Source organism: Ambystoma mexicanum, chromosome 3q (genome assembly GCF_040938575.1).
Source record: "Ambystoma mexicanum isolate Mex_15411 chromosome 3q, UKY_AmexF1_1, whole genome shotgun sequence".
NCBI classification, from domain to species: Eukaryota; Metazoa; Chordata; class Amphibia; order Caudata; family Ambystomatidae; genus Ambystoma; species Ambystoma mexicanum.
This window is the reverse complement of record NC_090926.1, coordinates 118,089,370-118,110,058: the sequence shown is the minus strand read 5'-3', so window position 1 is coordinate 118,110,058 and position 20,689 is coordinate 118,089,370. Positions and strand designations below refer to the sequence as shown.

At 45.3% G+C, this 20,689-nt stretch overlaps 1 long non-coding RNA gene across 3 annotated transcripts in view; it reads right to left on the bottom strand.

Moving 5' to 3' along the window:
- The window catches only part of LOC138582200 (uncharacterized), a 402,442-nt gene extending 383,718 nt beyond the window's left edge, over window positions 1-18,724 (bottom strand). The window contains exon 1 of one of the 3 annotated variants that reach the window (XR_011304974.1): window positions 18,556-18,724. This is a non-coding gene — a long non-coding RNA (uncharacterized lncRNA). The remainder of the gene's footprint in view (window positions 1-18,555) is intronic. The other 2 variants (XR_011304976.1, XR_011304975.1) reach the window with 2 other exon arrangements.
- Window positions 18,725-20,689: the final 1,965 nt, after the last annotated feature.

The following is a 20,689-nucleotide window of genomic DNA, read 5'->3' as shown; positions in this document are numbered from 1 at the left end:
GACTTCGGGTGCCTGGAAATGGATTTACGAATTAGGTAAAATGACAGGGGGAAATATGTTATTCATAGGGGACATAAAAAGTCTATTGCCAGCTATTCTTGGAGAGAGAGCTGACGACATTTGAAGAAGAGCGGGATATGCAGGAGTGACAGCACAAAACACAGCACATGATGGAGCACCATTTAATAATTGTAGCGAAGATATTTGGACAGCTCTCGGGGTACAGTATGCTGATACATCAGATATGGGTGCAATCATGACACGTAAAATGAAAGATGATGACGATCCTGTTGCTTATATTCAGGATATTCAAGAGAAATGACAGCTTGAGATCCGTGAACCTTGGGAAAAAACATTGACATGATTCTATCATATCTTCTGTCAGGGATTGCCAGAGCAAGTAGAGAGACAAATGAAAAAACAAGTATGAATGGAAGCGAAGCCGTGGGCAGAGATACAGTTTACTATCGTTCATCATTGCCGATTATTACAAGAGAAGAATAGAAAGATGAGAACATAAAGATTGAGGAAGCCAAATTAGTTCAGAAGAAATTGTCAAAATCTGCTATAGAAGGGGCAGCATTGGCAAGTGGAGAAGGAGGAGGAATGCAAGAAATATCTGGTGCATCGCTTTAGAGGATTTAGAGGAAGAGGAGGCGAATTTCAGAACAGCCAAGATGGATTTCAAAATGTCCAGCATGGACGTCAGAATACTCAGGAAGGATATAATGGAGGGTTGGCCAGAGGGTCACCCCCAGTGTGTTGGAAGTGTGGGATAACAGGGCATATTGTGCAAGTATGTAGAAACCAAGGAGATATGCAACAAAATGGAAAATCTTCAAGAGGGGGGAAGTTTATCCACCGCCATACAGCACACAAACACGAGAGGACTTCACCCACGATCACACATCTTATCAGACACAAGGGCCACAGGCACAGCAGGTGCAGCAGCAGGGGTCAGTGCAAATGTACTCACCACAAGAGGAATCGCAACAAGCACCTATGCAGACACAACAGAATGTGAAAACAGGGCAAGTAATAACACCTAGGATAGGGGGTGTCACTGTGGTAGGAGGGAACCCTTTCACAGGGACATGGATGAATTTGTACCCTCAATAGGACAGATCACAGGGTGACTTGATGTGTTCAGTACTATCAATAACACTAGACCCCCAAGAGGAACCAAGAGTCGATGTGACGATAGGAGGCATATCTTTTTCTTTTCTCTGAGACACTGGGGTGACTCACTCTTGTGTATGGGAGGGAAAGTACCCAATGTCAGGTATTGCCATGAATGCACAAGGGTTTTCTGGAGCTACACATTTAGTTCCTTTTACTGATAAATTACCTGCTTCAATATGGAATGTGACATGTCTGTCCCCTTGTTATATTCGCGACAGACGCCAGTCTACATTCTGGGGAGAGATTTAATGAAAACGCTCAACATGACGATTTCATTCACTGATCAAGAAATAGTGTGCTCCACTCCAGGAATACACTATTTAAATGTAGGAGGATTCATACTGGCAATTAAAGGACAAGTTGCCCTATGAGGAGTTCCAGTAGATATGGAAGTCTTCATGTATGGGGTGAGCATTTCATTAACATGACTACCTGGATTAGTAGGGGAAATTGTGAGGATACCTGATCAATTTTTATTTAGACTACCTATGGATGACAAAGAAGGGCAGACTATTCCTATGGAACTGGAAACAGCTATAGTATAAGGGGAAAAGGCAATGCTTGAAGGAGTAGATGACAAAGACAGAGCATGGAGAAAGTGATAGCTCTTGAGGAGGGCTACAGATTGACTGATATGACAGATGAAGATATGTTCAGAGATTAACAGATGGATGACGAGGTAGTGTTTTTCATAAGCATTACATACTGGATAAAGGTTGAGAAAATGGAAGCCCCACAGCAGATGGCACTGATGAAGCAAAGACCAGCATTCTTTCAGGAAGATCTAGAAAAGGTGCCAAGAGTCCTTTGGACTATGTGCCCATATGACGTGGGCCTATTGAAGGGAATCGGAAAGGTCAAAATAAAACTTAAGCCAGGAACAATTTTACCCCGAGCGAAGCAGTACCCCATGTCTCGAGAAGCTGATGAAAGTATATTTAAGACTATTTCAAGGCTGATGAATCAGGGAATCTTAGTGCCATTGGAGTCCCTGTGCAATACTGCAGTGTATCCGATTAAGAAATCTAAAGAAGGGTTGTGGAGGTTTATCCAGGGCTAGCGCCCTCTTAATCAGATTGTAAAAGAGGAACTTCCATTATTTCCAAATCCTGCAACAATATTGTGGCAACAGTTGAAGCTAAATACTTGACAGTGATCGCTTTGAAAAATGCGTCTTACTGGATCCAATTGCACAAAAACTCACAAGACCTTACTTCCTTTACGTTCTGACAAAAGAGACTAAAACATACTCATTTACCTCAAGGGTATTGTGCGTACCTGTCAATCTTTAATAGGGTCCTACAGATGGATTTAGGTATATTGAGCTCAAGGGTGTGATACTTCAGTCCGTAGATGACCTATTAATCTGTAGTGAAACAGAGGATGAATGTAGGCAGGACTCTGTTCAGCTAATGACTATATTGGCAAACAAAGGATACAAAGGAGAAATGACAGTATTGCCAGGAAGAGGTGTTGTACATTGGTCAGTTAATTTCACATGAAGGAAAGAAAGTGACACCTGAGAGAGCTGAGGCTATCATGAAGACCCCAAAGCCAAATACAGTGAGGCAAATGCAGCAATATCTGGGCATATGCAATTATTGTAGGACCTGGCTGTTCGATTACAGCACATACACAAAACCGCTGCTGCAAGCACTTAAGGAAGCACAAGTTGGTAAGGAAAAGATAGAATGGACTGAAGAAATGGAGGAAGGATTTGAGGAATTAAAAAGGGCAATTTATACAGCTCTGGTTTTGGGAATCCCCAATTATAGTGAAGACTTTCGTGCACTAATGGGTTAGTAATGACAGCAGCACTTACACAAAGAACAACAGGGTACAAACCTTTGGCGTATTACAGTGGGATTTTAGATCCAGTCATGAGAGGACATTTTCCATGTGACCAATCTTTGGCTGCTGCCGCATTTGCAATTGAGAAGTCCACAAGTATTACCATGGGCTCTGCTATGACGCTCTATGGGGAGCACGCCCTATTTGCCATTTTAGAGAAACCCACTAACAACACAAAGAGCTATAGCTTGTGAAGTGATGATTTCTAATCCAGCAATTAAGATTGTACGGTGTAAAATAGTGAACCCAGCCATGTTCAATCAATCAGTCAAGTACTTCTATTGTGCACTGTCACAGAAGGCATCATGGCGGATTTGAGATACCAGAGAGATGAGAGACGAGAATTACTTGAATAGGAAGGTTTTATAATTTTGCTTGAAAAGTGCAAAATCCACAGTGTGCTGCAGCTGAAGTGCCAGCGAATTCCAAACCCTAGGCCCTGAAATGAATAAGGCCCTGCCACCGATTCACTCATTTTGATATTTAGGAACATAAAGAAGTGCTGCATTAGTGGATCTAAGGGGACGGCCTGGAGTATAGCTCTGTAGCTTCTCCTGAATGTCCTGGCAACCTTTCCCACTCAGAGCTCAGTGGATCATACAAACTTGACTTGAGCTGTACCTATCAACCAGTGCAGAGACTAACACACCTTAGAGACGTGCTGACCATTTTGCAGCACAGGCAACAGATTTGGTATCGCTTATTGTTGCGCTCGAGAAACACAAGGATCAGGAAGTGACAGTGTACAGTCTCGGGAGGATAGCTCAGTGGCAACGTACTCGCCTTGGAAGCAAGACGACACGGAGCAACATAGGTTCGATCCCAAGGTCCGCACTTAGAAACCTCTGGGTATTAAGCGCGTTATAAATAACCTATCATATCATCATATCATACAGTGACTCCGCCTATGTGATGTCAATCGTACATGTAGGGCTGTCACATTGGAAAAGGAGGGGTTATCTCTGTGCAGACGCCACTCTAGTGCAACATGCATCTCTATTGGACAGGCTCATTAAGGCACTACAACTCCCAGTAACCATAGTGGTCGTAAAATATGCAGCACATACTAAACGAACATACTTTATCTCTTGCGGAAAGGAAGCCACAGATGTAGAAGCAAAAAGGGTTGTGTATTCCTCCGAAATTTTGAGTTTCAAAACTGAAAATGTTAAACAAATATTAAGTAGAAGCATGCTGGTGCGAGAGGGATTTTATATGATGTCAATTATGCAACTTATATAGATATAGGGTAGAGCCCCACAAGAAGAGCAGGAACTATGAAAACATAGCAGGTGTTCATTATCCCCCACGTAAGCATTATGGAGACAGGAAAGCACTGGAAAGCCAGTGATGCCAGCGGCATTACTGAAAGTTGCACTTCAGCAGCTGCATTACCCAGCACATATAACCAGAGAAAGTCTTGCTGCCACCATCGCAGAGGACTGGTTTGTTCCCAATTTATTGGAACACGTTGCACACTTCATTGTGAATTGCATCGTGTGTCAGAAGGCAAAACTACTTCTACACAAAAAGGTCTGTTAAATCTTGGCTCATGCCACCTACGGGTAACATTTTTAATAAGCACTTGGTCACCAACATATAACTTCGGTGATGGTAATAATTCACTTGGAATGGTTACTGAACTGTCCTCCGCCGTGTTTCTTGAGCCCTCCCTCCGATGCTTGACTTAATCTGAAATGAAAGAACACTGGTAGTCATACATGTCAAATAATCATGCATCTCATCACCAAGAGTCTGCGCTACACTCGTGACTCTAGATAGGTGCGAAAGAGGCGCCCTCATTTGGTGCTCTGTTACTAGTTCATGGGTCATAAGGTGACCAGGAAGGAGGACGATAATACAGTGTGCGACTAGAAAATGTATTTTGGACTGGAATTCAATGGACACTCCTTAAAAAATGTTGCAGGAAGTGCATGGACTTGCAGAGAATTCCAGAGCATAAAACTTACTTTTTTAGAGATTCTTTGAAAAAGTAAAAATATATTGACGTTATGCCCAAGTGCCAATTCATTATTAGAAATTGGATGAGAGCTCAATACCCAGATTCATTTTTGGGAGCACATCTATTTTGAGAATAAACACATGCCACCCGTTGATAGTGACACCCATAGGATTATGGTAGAAGTTTTTGTGTTTATATTCCAGTCCTACCCTACCCTTGTCAGAAAAGATCTTGATGTTCTAACTTTTCTCCATGATCCAAAGAATAGCTCAGTCATAAGAAGGCTTTTAATTGCAATAATTGAGCAGATTGTGCAACTGTGAATGTGATTGAAAATATTGTATTAAACATGATTCAGGAGGAAGAAAATGCAGTTGCAGGGAGACTAGCAATTCATAGAGAAATGGTGTGGCACACAAAATGTTTTTCTAGACTCTTATGCCAGATATACATATGCATGTGTTTTCTCTTCTTCTTTCTGTTCCTTACATTTCGAAGATGTTATCCTTCTAGTGTTTTAATTGAAAACACGATACGTGTGATCTTTCCTAGTATAAGTACAAATGATAATTTCTTTGACCTGTTTGGGCATGTCAGACAACATAAGAGGGATGCAGAAGAAGATAACAAGGGGATAAATACCCATCTTGATAATTCGGATCACTTGGTGAATAATATGTGGTACCAACACAAGAAAAAGGTTGGGGAGAGAGCATCTGATGAGAGTTGCTATATCTGCTCTCTCATCACCTATGCCATGAGTACAGTAAGAACATTCATTTCAAAAGAGACGTTGTCGCATGATGCAAAGTGCCTTATCCATCTAACAGCATGTACTACCAGAGGACAGTTCCAAGGGAGCTGGGCAACCTTGCGATGGCAATCAAGGCAGTCCTTCCCAGACCAGGATGATTATATCAAGACAACAAAAAATGGAAAAGGTGCTTGGATGGACAGACAAAATGCTTGTGTATCTGTTCATGGGACAAGATAAAGCAATAGTTGAAGAAATTAAGAGGATGAATTGTTCTGATAAAACTGAAAGAACTGGCATGCCTGGATGCTGGAAGCGCTCACAGCTGTTGACCTATGGATGAGTGATTACGACTGTGGATGTGAAGATGGGATGATGTCCTGTGCAGCTCATCTACTAAGGAAGGAATCAGTGTACGAGGTACAGAAGGTGAATGTTGGATGCCTAAAGTCACGGGCCAAGAACTCTAATCTGCTGACATGGGTGGATGATGAATCAGGACCAATGGCTGTAGTGTCATTGAGGAATGCGATGTGCTTTCGATGCAATGGTAAAGTTAAAGTTGGAGAAAATAAAGGGTGCAAGAACATAATTGAAATTCCAGGAAAGAAGAGAGGGACTGCTGTCCTAATGGATCGATATTGGGCCCGTGGATCCAGAGCATATATGAAGTTGCCCAGGAACTGGGGAGGAGTGTGTTCCATTATACTCATCGATGTTCCAGCCTTGGTGATTCCCCAGAATGACCTGAATATTGGGTGATTTCCCAAAGTGGATGAGCACTTGATAAAAAGAAGGTCCCTTGCACTCCAGTGGATGAAGAGAGAGAATTATTTCTCATCAAAATCAATAAAGGCTTATGAAGACATTCCTGATTAACACAAGTTGTTCAGCAAGACTGCTATGATAATGACATCTATATTCATGTCTGGACTCCAAATAGCAGTGAATGCCAAATGGCTGCAGATTACCAGGTGGGAGCTGTTATAATCAATGCCACTATAAAAGGATTTAACACCATACAAGAAGAATTGAGGGCCATAAGTTTAATGACCCTCCAGAACAGGTATGTCCTTGACATGATTGCAGCAATGGAAGGAGGTGTTTGCGCCAAGGTCGGGACTTCTTGCTATACATTCACACCATCTCATGACGGTGAGAACAGGACTTTGACGGATGCTATAACCATGTTGACAGAATTGCACACAAAAAATGGAGGAGGAGACAGAGGCTATTGGAGGTGACGATTGGTTCTCATACCTGTTTTCGGGAATTCCCAATTGGATGGAGAGCATATTCAAGTTCCTTGGAGCAATTTTGTTGATGATAATGTTCAGATTCTGTGTTGTAAGGCTAATAATTGGACAAGGTAAAAAAACAGCAAATAAAGCAGTAGCAATTTATTTGGATTTATAAAGCGCCCGGCGGCCCGGAGGCCCGGAGGCATCGAGGTGCTGTTACATAATATTCACTTGAAGCATGTTGTGACATTAGTTACATAGTAGAACAGATATTATAAAGATCATGATTGGTGTAAAGGGTGAAACAGAAGACAACACTCAGACTGAAAGTTCCATCGAAGACTGCATAAAAGCCAATATTGTGGCACCTGAGGGAAAAAAGTTCCTGTATCTGAGCGACTCTAAGAATTACATGGGACATTGGATCTTCTGTGGTCCAAGTGAAGAAGGTAGTTATATAACCTGGAGTGTGGACAAACACATTAACAATGCGGGCACCATGAGGGGGGTGATGAATATAGGATACCCAAGAAACCTTTCAATAGAAGATTCAAAGAAGCAGGAAAACCTGAAGTGGTGGTTGAGGACTTGACCAGAGGGGGGGAATGTTGAGGAGCAGACATTCATATCCGCAGGAGATCCTACCCCCCTAATTTCCCTGGATTGGAGTCATGAGACCATGCTCTGTCAAACCTCAGCTACTGTACCAATGATACGAGTATATTGGAGACGGTATCCATTAAGACGACCATGCTGAATGTACCCTTGAGTTGCTGACAGCTTACAGGAGGAGCTCCCTGAAGGAATATGAGGAAGAACTAAGAAAATGAACTGATGATATCATAAAAAAGTGTGCACGACGTCCCGAGATACTGAATGAAGATGATGTATGGATCCTAGAGAAGAGAGGACGAAGTAAAGAATCAGGTGAACTTTCAATGTAAAAGAAGAATTTTACACAGTAAAAAGCTCTGCAGAAATCAGAAGCATGAAGAATGTACAGATGCTGAAACGCAAGATAGATCAAGTCATCGTATAGGCTAGCCATAAGTAGTAAATAGAATGCAGAGGGAGCCGCCATTGTACAGTCACTGAACATTGGTATCATGAAATAATAAGGCAAAGAACCATGAAGAAAGAATGAAAGGCTGTGTCGCAGTAGAATAGCCGGTTATTGGAGCTGCGTTGGGAGGCTATCTGGCCTGAAGTCAAGAATTGAGATGGCGAGGTCAGCTGAAGGAGAGGGTGTGTGCGGAGGATGAATCCTCTCACAATAAGGTGCAAGAAAGAACACAAAGGGTGCCGTGTCTTAATTCATTTAAAACATTGAAAACCGGTTATGCTCACCTGGTATCCACAGGGACGCCACCCAGCCGGGTTACTCGCTGGTATGCTTCTCAGCTTTGCCCTGATGTGGTCTGCGGGGAAGGTTCTGCCTGAAAATACAGGAGGACTGTGTTCAAGACTGACCGACTGGGGTAAGTATCCTCCCTCCACCCCCGTATGCTTTCAGTCCCTCTGGCGCCCTCTCCTCACCTTGTGGTAGAATTAGGAGTGCTCTCCGTCCTGCCTTCTTTGCAGGGGCGCGTTGTCTTAATGGGCGAGTGCAGACCAGTTACTTCACTGATGCCAGCTCGTTTGATATTGTTCAGGTAGGTCTTATTGCTGTTCTTTAGTTTTGTTGCTATCCTGCATGCCTTTTTTTGTTTAAAATGTCTCTTTTTTCTGCCTTAGGTATGCGGAGCTTCAGCGCGGTGAACTGGTTTGGTTGAGCCCCGCTGGTAAATGATGGCGCATTAAGAGCGATATGATGCGGTAAGTAAGCGCTATGCGCAGCGCTGCGAAGTCTTGCCTTTGCTAACCTGTGTTTTCCTTCCTTGTAGGTTGAGGTGTTCTTCAGCGCGAGTGGAATGTCCGGAGTGGTGCCAGCCAAGAGGCGACCAGCCAGGTAAGCCTTTCGTAATTTGTAAATGTCTCTCCAGCTTTCTTTAATGTTGCCTCTATCTTCCTCTTTCAGGGCGTTCTGTCCGGGAGGCGTGCAGATTCGAGGAAGCTGTTCTCAGTAGCTGCGAGTGTTTAAAGATGAAGACTGCAGGTAAGATGCTGCTGCTAATGATGTTCCTTTTGTCTCCTTGCAGGTTCTGCTTCTCCGAGGTTCGAGGGAATAGCTGGACACGGTGAGCGTCATGTTGCAAGCTGCAAAGTAACACGAAGCATGTTCTGCAGTCAGGGTGTGGTTTATATAGCCCAGGTAAAGTAGTACCAGGGAAGGTAGTTACAGGCCTGCCACACCCAAAACACTAGACCGCATAGCTTTTTCTTAGGGAACCAAGCTATGTGGATGCCTCCATGTTGGCTGACAATACAATAAAGTAGTTCCCAAGCACATTGTTGTTCATGGTGTATGAGCCTGGCGCCGCAGGCACCAGGACTGGCCCAATGAGGGCTTTTGAAGAGGATGCCAGGCTCTAGAGGCCCGAGTCCTGACTCCACCTGGCCAATGGGTTTGCCAGAGGGGGTTTTGGGCGAGGGTCGTGACAGCACTCCCCCCTAAGGCCCCTCCCATGGTGTTCCTTCTGTCTGGCACAGGTTTGGTTAGGAAGTTCTGATGGAATTTCCTGATTAGACGTGGTCTGTGGATATTCTCACTGGGCTCCCTGGATCTATCTTGTGGTCCAAATCCTTTCCAATCGATGAGATAATATAGCTTGGTCATAGAGTATTTAGAGTCCAAGATATATTTGACTTCAAATTCTGGTTCTCCGTCAACAAGTATGGGCTTAGATGGTGTCCCAATCCGTGTGCCGGGTTGCATTGGTTTCAGGAGAGACACATGGAATACCGGGTGGATGTGTAGATTAGGTGGTAAATCCAGTTTCACGGCTGCTGGGTTGATAATTGTCTTAATGGTATAGGGTCCTAATAATCTGGAATGAAAGGTCCGGGTTCCCTTGATGGGTACGAATTTAGCGGCTAACCAAACTTTGTCTCCTACTTGATAATCAGGGGCCTTTTTCCGGTGTTGGTCGGCGAATCTCTTTTGTTTTTCTTTGGCATGAATAAGGTGTTCCTTTGCCCTTTTGAAAGTGTGAGTAATGGTTGTGTGTAGAGTCTTTACCGCTGGCATTTCCAAGCTGGCTGGTAGGTCTAGTTCAGAGGTACGTGGATGTCTGCCATGAAGGGTATAGAAGGGCGTTTGTCCCGTGCTTGAATGCAAAGAATTGTTATATGCATATTCGGCTATCCATAGTAGGTCTTTCCAATTCCTTTGTTCTTGGTGCAGCATGCACCGTAAATATTGCTTGAGTGTCTATTTGGTTCTCTCAGTTTGGCCGTCCGTTTAGGGATGGCGACTGGTAGATAGCCAAAAGTCGATCTGCGCCATTGCACAGCATTTTTTCCAGAAGTTTGAAACAAACTGGCCGCCTCGATCAGTGACCAGAACTGAAGGGAAGCCATGTAGCTTAACCACGCCCTCCAGGAACACTTTTGCTAAAGTGGCTGCATCTGGGAGGCCTTTGAGAGGAATAAAATGGGCCATCTTCGAGAATAAGTCCACAACTACAAGGATGGTGTTGAACCCTTGGCTTGGAGGTAGATCAGTGATGAAGTCAAGGGAAAGAGTGTGCCATGGAACTGGCGGAATGTCCAATGGTTGTAGGAGACCAGATGGTTTTTGTTTCTGTGATTTATTTTGTGTGAAGACACCGCAGGACTGAATATACTGAATGATGTCCTTACGCAAGGTAGGCCACCAAAAGTTCTTTTTCACCTTAGCTAGGGTTTTGGCGATCCCAGGATGCCCTTTGATCAATGAATCATGATAGTTTGAAATAATATGCTGTTGTAATTCCTTCTTGGGTACATATAGGTGATCCCTAAAAAAGGGTAGGTGGTCCTTGATGGTATATTGTTCTCCTTGAGTTTGCCATGCGAGGTAGGCATCAGGATTCATTGTCCGTTGGATTTCTTTTCATAGTTCTGCTTGTGTTAAGGCTGTCGTGATACCCAAGAGTTTGTCTTCAGGTATAATAGGTACTGGGTCTGGAGTTGTATATACTATTTCATCCATGCCCATGCGAGATAAGGCATCCGCCTTTCCGTTTCTGACTCCTGGTCGAAATGTGATTACATAATCATATTCAGCGAAGAAAAGGGCCCACCGTAATTGGCGCAAGGACTGGGCCGTGGCTGTTTTGAGATATTGCAGTTTCGGTGGTCTGTGATGACTGTAATGGTGTGTCTGGCCCCCAGAAGGTAGTGCCTCCGGGCTTTAAAGGCGGATTTGATAGCCAGGAGTTCCTTGTCTGTGATGGCATAATTAATCTCTGGAGGTGAGAACTTTTTCGACCAGAAGGCCACAGGATGTAGCTGGGCAGTTTCCGGGTCTCTCTGTGAAAGGACAGCCCCCATTGAGAGACTGGACGCATCAGTTTCAAAGACATAAGGGAGGTCTGGACGAGGATGTCGCAGGATTGGAGCAGAGGTAAACCTTTGTTTAAGTTCCTGAAAGGCTTCTTCTGCTTCTTCGGTCCAAGCAAACTTTTTATTGTTTTTTCGTAATAGTACTGTGATTAGGTGCACAACCTGAGAGAAGTCTAGGATGAACCGGCGGTAGAAGTTCGCAAAGACCAGCATGCTTTGTACCCCTTTCAGAGATGTCAGTGAAGGCCATTTCAGAATGGCATCTACCTTGTGCACGTCCATTCTGATGCCTCCTGGAGTAAGGATAAAACTAAGAAATTCTACTTGTGTGATATGAAAAAAAGCATTTTTCAAGCTTTGCAAAGAAGCGATGTTGATGGAGCTTGGTGAGGACTGAACGAAAGTGCCTGACATGATCTTGTTCCGAGGCTGAGTATACTAAGATGTCGTCTATGTACACTAAGGCGCACACATCAATTAACTCCCTTAAGACGTCATTCATGAAATATTGGAATGCCGCAGGAGCGTTGCATAACCCGAAGGGCATGACTTGATATTCAAACAAGCCGTACTTAGTACGGAAGGCGGTTTTCCATTCATCTCCTTTTCTGACTCGGACCAGGTGGTACGCTCCTCGAAGATCCAATTTGGTATAAATCTGGGCATCTTTAACTTGGTCTAGCATCTCAGGGATAAGTGGCAAGGGGTAGCGGTTCCTCATGGTGATCTGGTTCAATGCGCGGTAGTCAATACAGGTTCTCAAGTCTCCTTCCTTTTTCGGTACGAAGAACAAAGAACTGGCTGCAGGGGACTTCGAAGGACAGATAAATCCGTTTGCAAGGTAGTGGTCTAAACAGGATTTCAAATGAAGGTTTCCTGGTTCTGTGAGAGCGTAGATCCTGGCGCAAGGGATTTGTGCACCAGGAACAAGGTAGATCTGACAGTCAAAGGGCCTGTGGGGTGGCAATGCATTGGCTTGGGCCTTTCGGAAAACATCCTGGAAATCATGGTATTCACTTGGCAAGGTATTAGTTGCTCCCAGGGTTGATACTGTCGCTCCGTGAGTCATGGGGATACAGACATCGGGTTTCTCCTCTTGGTAATAGCAGGCAGGGGAGCAGTCACAAGGGAAGGTTAGTTTTCATGCCTGCCAGTCTATCAAAGGGTTGTGAGCAACCAACCATGGCATCCGTAGTATTAGCCTGAACTGAGGTGCCTTGATGAGATCGAATGAAATAGACTCCCGATGTCCATCCTGGCACAGCAAGGTTACCATACCTGTGCACTGGGTTACTGGTCCGGAAGCGATTTCTGTCCCATCCACGGTGGTTACCTTGTCCATAGGTGGTTTAGAAAACAAAGGAAGCCCCATCTCTGCTGCCAGTTCTTGATCAATATAATTTCCAACTGCTCCGCTATCGATGTATGCTTCAACGACATGCATTCTTGACGACTGTTGGTGGTTAATTAAGATCACTGGTATTGCAAAGTGTGAGGTCAGCAACTCTTTCTTCTCACTCGACAAACTGACCTCTACGTTTGTCAAGCTTGGTAGTTTCCCGATTCCTTAGCTTCAACCTTCTCTGTGGCCCCGACTGTTCTTCTTGGGGGTTTTACTGGACAGTCCTTCAGGAAATGTCCTAGGTCCCACAATACAAACAAAGCTGTTGTCTTCTTTTGTCCCGCTCTTGTTTTGTTAATGGAGGCTGTATCCCTCCAATCTGCATGGGTTCTACAGCATTTTCAGGTACACGGGGTGTGTTTTCCCATGGTCGAACATACACGGTCCGAGGGTCCGTCTTAGACCGGTCTGCCTTTCGGTCCTGCAACTGGTGGTCTAGCTGCACGACCAGATTTATGAATTCTGCACAGTCTCTGGGTGGATCAAGCACCTGGCCTAAGACGTCCTTTAATTCGCCTCGTAAGCCTCGATGGAATAACGTGGTTCTTTTGTTTTCTGGCCACCTAGCTTGGGAAACAAGTCTGTTGAAGGTAGTAATGTACGTTAACAAGTCCTGATTCCCTTGTCGGAGTGACAAGAGTTCTTTGTCTACTGCTTGTTCCTGGGTATGGCGAGCAAAAAGTTTTTCCATTTCACTCTGGAACCCCCAAAGTCATGTAATAGAGGATCGTCATGGGTTACCAACGGCACTGACCAATCTGCTGCACTACCACTCAGGTATGATAAAACAAAAGCTACCCGAGCTTGGTCGTTTGGAAATGATACAGGCCTACAAAGAAAATGAAGGCGGCACTGATTGATGAATGCCACATACTTCCGTGGGTCACCTGAGAACCTGTCTGGTGGTGCCAGGGGCACTGTTTCAGGTAACGTGATCTGTACTGGAGTGGGTGGTATGGCGGGGTTTTGCATCGTTGGATTGCTTCCAGGTAGAGACGTCTGTCCTGCCTGTGATTGCATGTATTGCCTGCTAATCTCTTCAGTGCGTTCTATGGTCACTATTAGGTCTCTCCGGAGGGCATTAGTCTCTTGTTGGGCAGAATGAACCTCAGTACGAAATTGGTCCATTTCTGATGTCTCCATGGCGCCCAGGTGGATTTGTTATGGTAGACTTTGTGTTCTGTTACGTTCACCTGGTATCCACAGGGACTCCACCCAGCCGGGTTACAGGTTGGTATGCTTGTCAGCTTTGCCCTGATGTGGTCTGCGGGGAAGGTTCTGCCTGAAAATACAGGAGGACTGTGTTCAAGACTGAGCGACTGGGGTAAGTATCCTCCCTCCACCCCGTATGCTTTCAGTCCCTCTGGCGCCCTCTCCTCACCTTGTGGTAGAATTAGGAGTGCTCTCCGTCCTGCCTTCTTTGCAGGGGCGCGTTGTCTTTCATGGGCGAGTGCGGTCCAGTTACTTCACTGACGCCGGCCCGTTTTATATTGTTCAGGTAGGTCTTATTGCTGTTCTTTAGTTTTGTTGCTATCCTGCATGTCTTTCTTTGTTTAAAAAGTCTCTTTTTTCTGCCTTAGATATGCAGAGCTTCAGTGCGGAGAACTGGCTTAGTTGAGCCCCACTGGTAAATGATGGCGCATTAAGAGCGCTATGATGCGGTAAGGCAGCGCTATGCGCAGCGCTGCGAAGTCTTGCCTTTGCTAACCTGTGTTTTCCTTCCTTGTAGGTCGTGGTGTTCTTCAGCGCAAGTGGAATGTCCGGAGTGGTGCCAGTCGAGAGGCGACCAGCCAGGTAAGCCTTTTGAGCAGTTCGTAATTTGTAAATGTCTCTACAGCTTTCTTTAATGTTGCCTCTATCTTCCTCTTTCAGGTCGTTCTGTCCGGGAGGCGTGCAGATTCGAGGAAGCTGTTCTCAGTAGCTGCAAGTGTTTAAAGATGAAGACTGCAGGTAAAATGCTGCTGCTAATGATGTTCCTTTTGTCTCCTTGCAGGTTCTGCTTCTCCGAGGTTCGAGGGAATAGCTGGACACGGTGAGCGTCACGTTGCAAGCTGCAAAGTAACACGAAGCATGTTCTGCAGTGAGGGTGTGGTTTATATAGCACAGGTAAAGTAGTACCAGGGAAAGTAGTTCAAGGCCTGCCACACCCAAAACACTAGACTGCATAGCTTGGTTCTTAGGGAACCAAGCTATGTGGATGCCTCCATGTTGGCTGACAATACAATAAAGTAGTTCCCAAGCACATTGTTGTTCATGGTGTATGAGCCTGGCGCCATAGGCGCCAGGACTGGCCCCATGAGGGCTTTTGAAGAGGATGCCAGGCTCTAGAGGCCCGAGTCCTGACTCCACCTGGCCAATGGGTTTGCCAGAGGGGGTTTTGGGCGAGGGTTGTGACAAAAGCTTGCAGAAGGAGCAGAATCGTGGTCTCTTGTAACGTGAGTCAAGGATAGAAATAGGGCTTGAACCTGGAGTTCCAGATATGATAGTGAATGCCCTCACTCCCTTTGCATTCCCAGGGTGAGATTAAACTGCAAGGCCAAGTACAAAGAAGATTTCATGGCAGAAGGCATGGGTGATGAGAGATGCTGGGCTAATTGGGTCGTAGCCTTATGTTCTATCTGCTTGCACCTGGGTCTTGGCTTACGTTGTGCTAATTGAACCTAATGTTTCAGACATGGCACAAGCATGCCAAACCAATTGTATTAGTCTGTATAATGAAGGACCTTATAGTTTAAAAAACCAATAAAACACTGTGAAACCGAGTTCTCGTAAATGATACGTATGAAGAAGTACACCTAAATTGTCCACCTGATATCGGACAGCCAATAACAAACCTAGCTCCTGTATGATTGTATATCCAGATGAGTCCCTTAACCAATCCCAACCCTTGATAGGTTTTTCACTATAGCCACATAGCATGACGTCACTGACGCAAAAAGAAGTTTATAATTGTATTTTTTTTTGTAGATGGCTGAGAGAATGAGCGTACGTCGGTTGATGTTCGTTGTAACCTCCCTGTTTCAGATAATTGCTAATAAAACAGCAACGTGCCATCTTGATTTTGTTCGGTTATTTGGATTTTGAATTATTCTGGTGTAATCCCATCCTGCCATAAATGCCCATTCCAAGGGCCATAGGTCAATAAGATTCAGGATGCTGCTATCCACCAAAAGCCACAATGTTGAACGCCTCGTGCTTCTCTGATGTTGTGACCTGACATAAACAGGGCCCTGTGATGCTCTCTCTTGCTTCCCTCCACTCGAAATGTCACCAGTGTCAACATCACAGGAAGCCTTTTGCTTCAAATATAACACAATAGTGGACTTCGGAACACGGCCGGGCTGCCTCTGAAACAACTTTCTGAACAGGCCCGTGAGCCCCCGAGAGCGCGGGCACAGCTGCACGCCTGTCCGTCCAATCCGGTTGCGTCACCGCCTGCTCCTGCGCGGCAGAATCCGGCCGAGCAAATGGACGCCATTTCCCCCGCGTGCAGTAGCGTGACGCGTTTATTTGGGGACTCGTGGAGAAAAAGAAAAAACACTCGCACGGTTAAAAGGGCACGGGTATGAAAGGGGCCCTCGCAGAAAACCTTAAGAAATCTTTGTTAAGAATACATTTACAAGGTGAGCAGTTTTGAACAGGGCAGTCATCAAACACGATGGCGCGTTCTGTGACGTCTACAATAAACGCCCTTTTGTCTTTCTTTTTATTTAGCCTGAAATTGACCCTTTGTTGTGTTTGTGGTGCTGCGCAAATCTTCTTACGCTCAATGCTGACAGGCCTACTCTGTTTTGTGCTTGTAAATGAGGCACGTTCCCAAATCCACTGCATTTGCGGCTGCGTTGCCTGTGAGGGGTGAGGCGGTTACGGTTCAAAAACGCGAACCTGCTCGCGCTCACAGAGCAACTCGTGGCTTGTATTCAGACAACTGCCACCGGCGCCCGCTGCCAACTCCTGGAGCAAGTGCAGCAGAGTTCATGTTGTGTTCGGTAGCGGGCGGCGAAGTCCCAATCCTGTCGGCATGGTTTGGGGGAAATTAAGCGTTGCGTTCCGCTCCTGTTGTTCATCTGGAAGGGATTGTCCTCTGCTCGGCATATATTGAAGCGAATGTGTATTTCTTGTTAAAACAGGAATTACGAAATTGCGCAAAACTGTATTCATTTCGGGAAAAAAAACATTTTTGGATCAAATTAGAAATTGCCATACAACTAGAGGGTGGGGACCGTAATGGGTGGGCTGGGAGCCGGTGGGAAGTGGCAATGCATGCGTGAGTGACCCCCCCGTCCGCCCGCCCCCATTAAAAAACAATAGTTTTTTTTGTTAAAGAGAGATGCATAATTATGTTTAAAAAACGTTTTAAAATAACATGTTGCCTTCTATTGTAAGCGGCGGGTTCGGGGCAAAGTTGGGGCTGCTGGGAAAGGCGTGCACGCCTCCCGGTGTGTGGATGTGTACCCTTACACTGTAAACAATTAGCATTAATGGCCCTCATGGTTTCAGTAGTGATCGCAGCGGCAATACGATAATTAGGAGTCAAGGTGGTGAGACTAGAATATTATTGGAGGGTTTTCTATTTGGTGTTATCATTATTTCTATTATTAGTGTTATAATTATCATCATCAATTCCACTGTCTCGGAAACACTGCTTAAAAAGCGGATTTGTGCTGTCCCTGCATGCCATATATGTATTTGTATGCATAGTTTAAGGAAAGTTCCTGCAGATGAATCTGCCACAAACACGTGATTTGGGATTTAATAAAACCAACGTAGGGTCCGGGTGGAAGCTGCGCTCTTTTTCTTAACGTGTGATGTGTCTTTGTGCGCTTGCTGTGTGTCACTTGAGCCGGGCTGTGGGGCATCGTGCACGGGCGCTCCTCTGTCTTAAAGGCGCCTAAAGAAATCGTTTGGGGGGGGCGAGATGGAGCCGGAGCTGCAATTAACAATCCCACGTTGGCATAAATTAGTAGGGCTTTCAGTCGTAAACGCAACGGTCGCCGGTCCATAAGACGAATACTTTGGGGTTATTGGAGAAACGTGATTAATAAAAACAGTTAACGTGACACGCGCATCAACCACTAATGAGCTGAGAACTTTTCCCCCAATTAATTTGAAGTGCACGCTGGAAGAGCTGCCGAATTATAGGGCTTTACTACTGGATTTCAGTTTGGTTGCTTTTCCGCCCGTTCCTTGGCCACTTAAAGTTTTGGTTTAGCTTTTTAATTAGGTTTCCTCTGTTGTTAGGTCCTTTCGTCTTAAGTGCAGAACGTAAGTGTGTGCAGTGGTTTATAGTGATTTCTACCATTTTCTCTTTCCTCCAAGTCATATCTATAGACACAGACATACCATTTTATATATTTGACTTGGAGGAAACACAAAATGGTAGAAACAGGAATTTCGAATAAGTCCATGGGCGGTTATGTATTTCGCTGTCAACCTTTAGAATTATTTCGCATTCCTTTGATATTCCGTTGTCTTTCTTGCGTTCTGACATCACTCCCGCAAGCCATTAAAAATGCCCCCTTCGAAGCGGCTGTACAGGGATGATGGTACTGTTGGGGACACCGGTATCGGAGAGTGAATCATGCCAAACATTAACGAAAGGGCGCATCACAGGGAACATTAATGTAGAAGGGGAAATGTGCATGTCTCTAACTTAACTCAATGTTATATTAATAAAGCAGGAAGCTGGACCAGCGAGTTTAGGTAATTTATGTGCAAATAAAAGGGGCATAAATACCTTTTTGATCCTCGGTGGCGGGAAGTACAAGGAAAGGAACACACGGCACCGCTTCACAGCCTTAAGGTCAATGGCGAATGAGAGACACACGGCTTCACGGTGAGCTGGGAGCACATGACACCTTTCACAAACTGAACCTCACCCCCCGCCCCCCCCCAAACCCCAGAGCCACAAACTCGTCAATGAAATGAGTAAATTGCTGCAGTTGAGTGGGGTCCGCAGCAAATGGCCCACTCTGAGGGGTGGGTGACGGGGGGAGGGGGGGCAAAGGCACGACCACACCAACTTGATGTTGAACTTGGACTTCCGCGCAGACGGCCCTAAAATCCAGGGCCCTGGGTTTATGAGACTGCCCAGGAGCCATTCGCCCGGGACGGGAAATTGGGGGTTCTTCCGTTAGCAGTATGTGTAATTTCCTCGTCAATCTGCATCTACCCCCTTTACCCCCGTTTTGTTTGTAATTCTACGTTCAACTGCCCGAGTTGTTGTGTGGTTCTTTGCTTTAACTGTTCACGTGTTCCTAAGGCAAAGACACGCACACTTCTGAGTAGATGGACTTTCTTTCTGTTCGGGTTGCCTGCTGCCCCACTGCCATGCTCTTCTCGGCAGCTGTGCATGCTGCCGCCATGTGGAACCATTCCTTGTGTTGGGCGGTGCAACAAAAACTGCTGCCATCGCTGCCACTATCAGACATTAGCCATGCCTAGTGCTGTGCATTTATGTATGTCGTTGTGTAGTTTATCCGTGCCTGTTGCTGCGTGTGCATGCTGGTGTGTTGTGTGCAACTCAGTCAGCTGCACTGCTGGTGTGCGGTGTGCATATCCAGCCCCGTGTATTCTTTGCACTCCCAGATCTGTAATCCTGCATTTATAACGGAAAAGGAAAAACTGCTAGATCCAGAATAAAATGAGTGCAACTGGACTGGGTGAGCTGCACGTGCCTGGCATGGGTCTGCTTGAGAGCCACGTCGGTGTAGCTATTGCTCTGTTATTTTAAGTTGAAGTATACCGCGCACCGCTACCACCCAGGGACAGTCTCCAGGCGCTCTGTTGTGTAATTTTGTTGCGTTGCCATGCTGCTCGTCGTGTTCTGCAGCCATGTCTGTTGTGCTGTATATCCGTGCCATTTCTTGATCGCACACGCCTGTTCTCTTTCGTAACCATGCTGTTTGTTTGCTGTGGTTTGCAGGAATATCTATTGCTCTGCCACGCATGTTGAGGTATGTTGTACTAACGCCTGACCTTGTGATCTGCAGCCTTGCCTGTTGATATTCTTCTATATTGTGTATTGACCTATATTAACTTATTGTTTCTTGCTGTTGCTGTGCTGTAATACACATGCCTATTCCTGTGTTTATCCTGCCTGGTGAAGTGTTCATCATACGGGCCTGCAGATGTGCTGTGCGTTAATGCCTTATTGTTGTGATGTATATCCATGTCCAGTGATTTGTTTAGCTATTTATGTTGCTTTGTGGTTTAGCATTGCCCGTTTCTGTATTCCATAGCCTTCTGTTATACTGTGCATCTGCCCCTTGATTTGTTTTGTTCAACAATGTTGCAGTGTTGTCATACCCGTGCGTTATTTCCCAATGCCGTGATGCATATCCATTTACGTGGCTTTGTTGTGCAGCCGTGACGATTGCTTTGTTGCATAACTATTACTTGTTGTTGTGCAGCCATACCTTTGCTTTGACTTATCTGGATATCGATTTTGTAGCCATACTTGGGGCTGTGTCACAGCCATGTGGGTTGCTATGTTCCCTTGCTAAGTGTGTTTCTGAATTGGTAGGCTTACATGTTGCTGAGCAGCATGGCAATTGCTAAATTCTGCCTATCGAGATGTTGTGTAACATTCCAGTTCCTCTATAATCATTATTGTTATAAATATGCGTGATTTATATAGCTAGCGCTTCATGTCAAACTCCAGCTTCTAAGCATTTCACTGGGGACTGAACCCATGTCGCCCGGCATGGTCCAAGGGGAGAGTATTGTCACTGCACTATTCCCCCCCCCCTCCATTTAAAATGGAAGCAGCCATGCATGTTGCTATGTTGTGTTGTCATGCATATTACAGTGGCGGGAAGTCGTGGCTGTTGCTAGCTTGGGTACCCTTGCACGTTGCCATGCTGACAAGT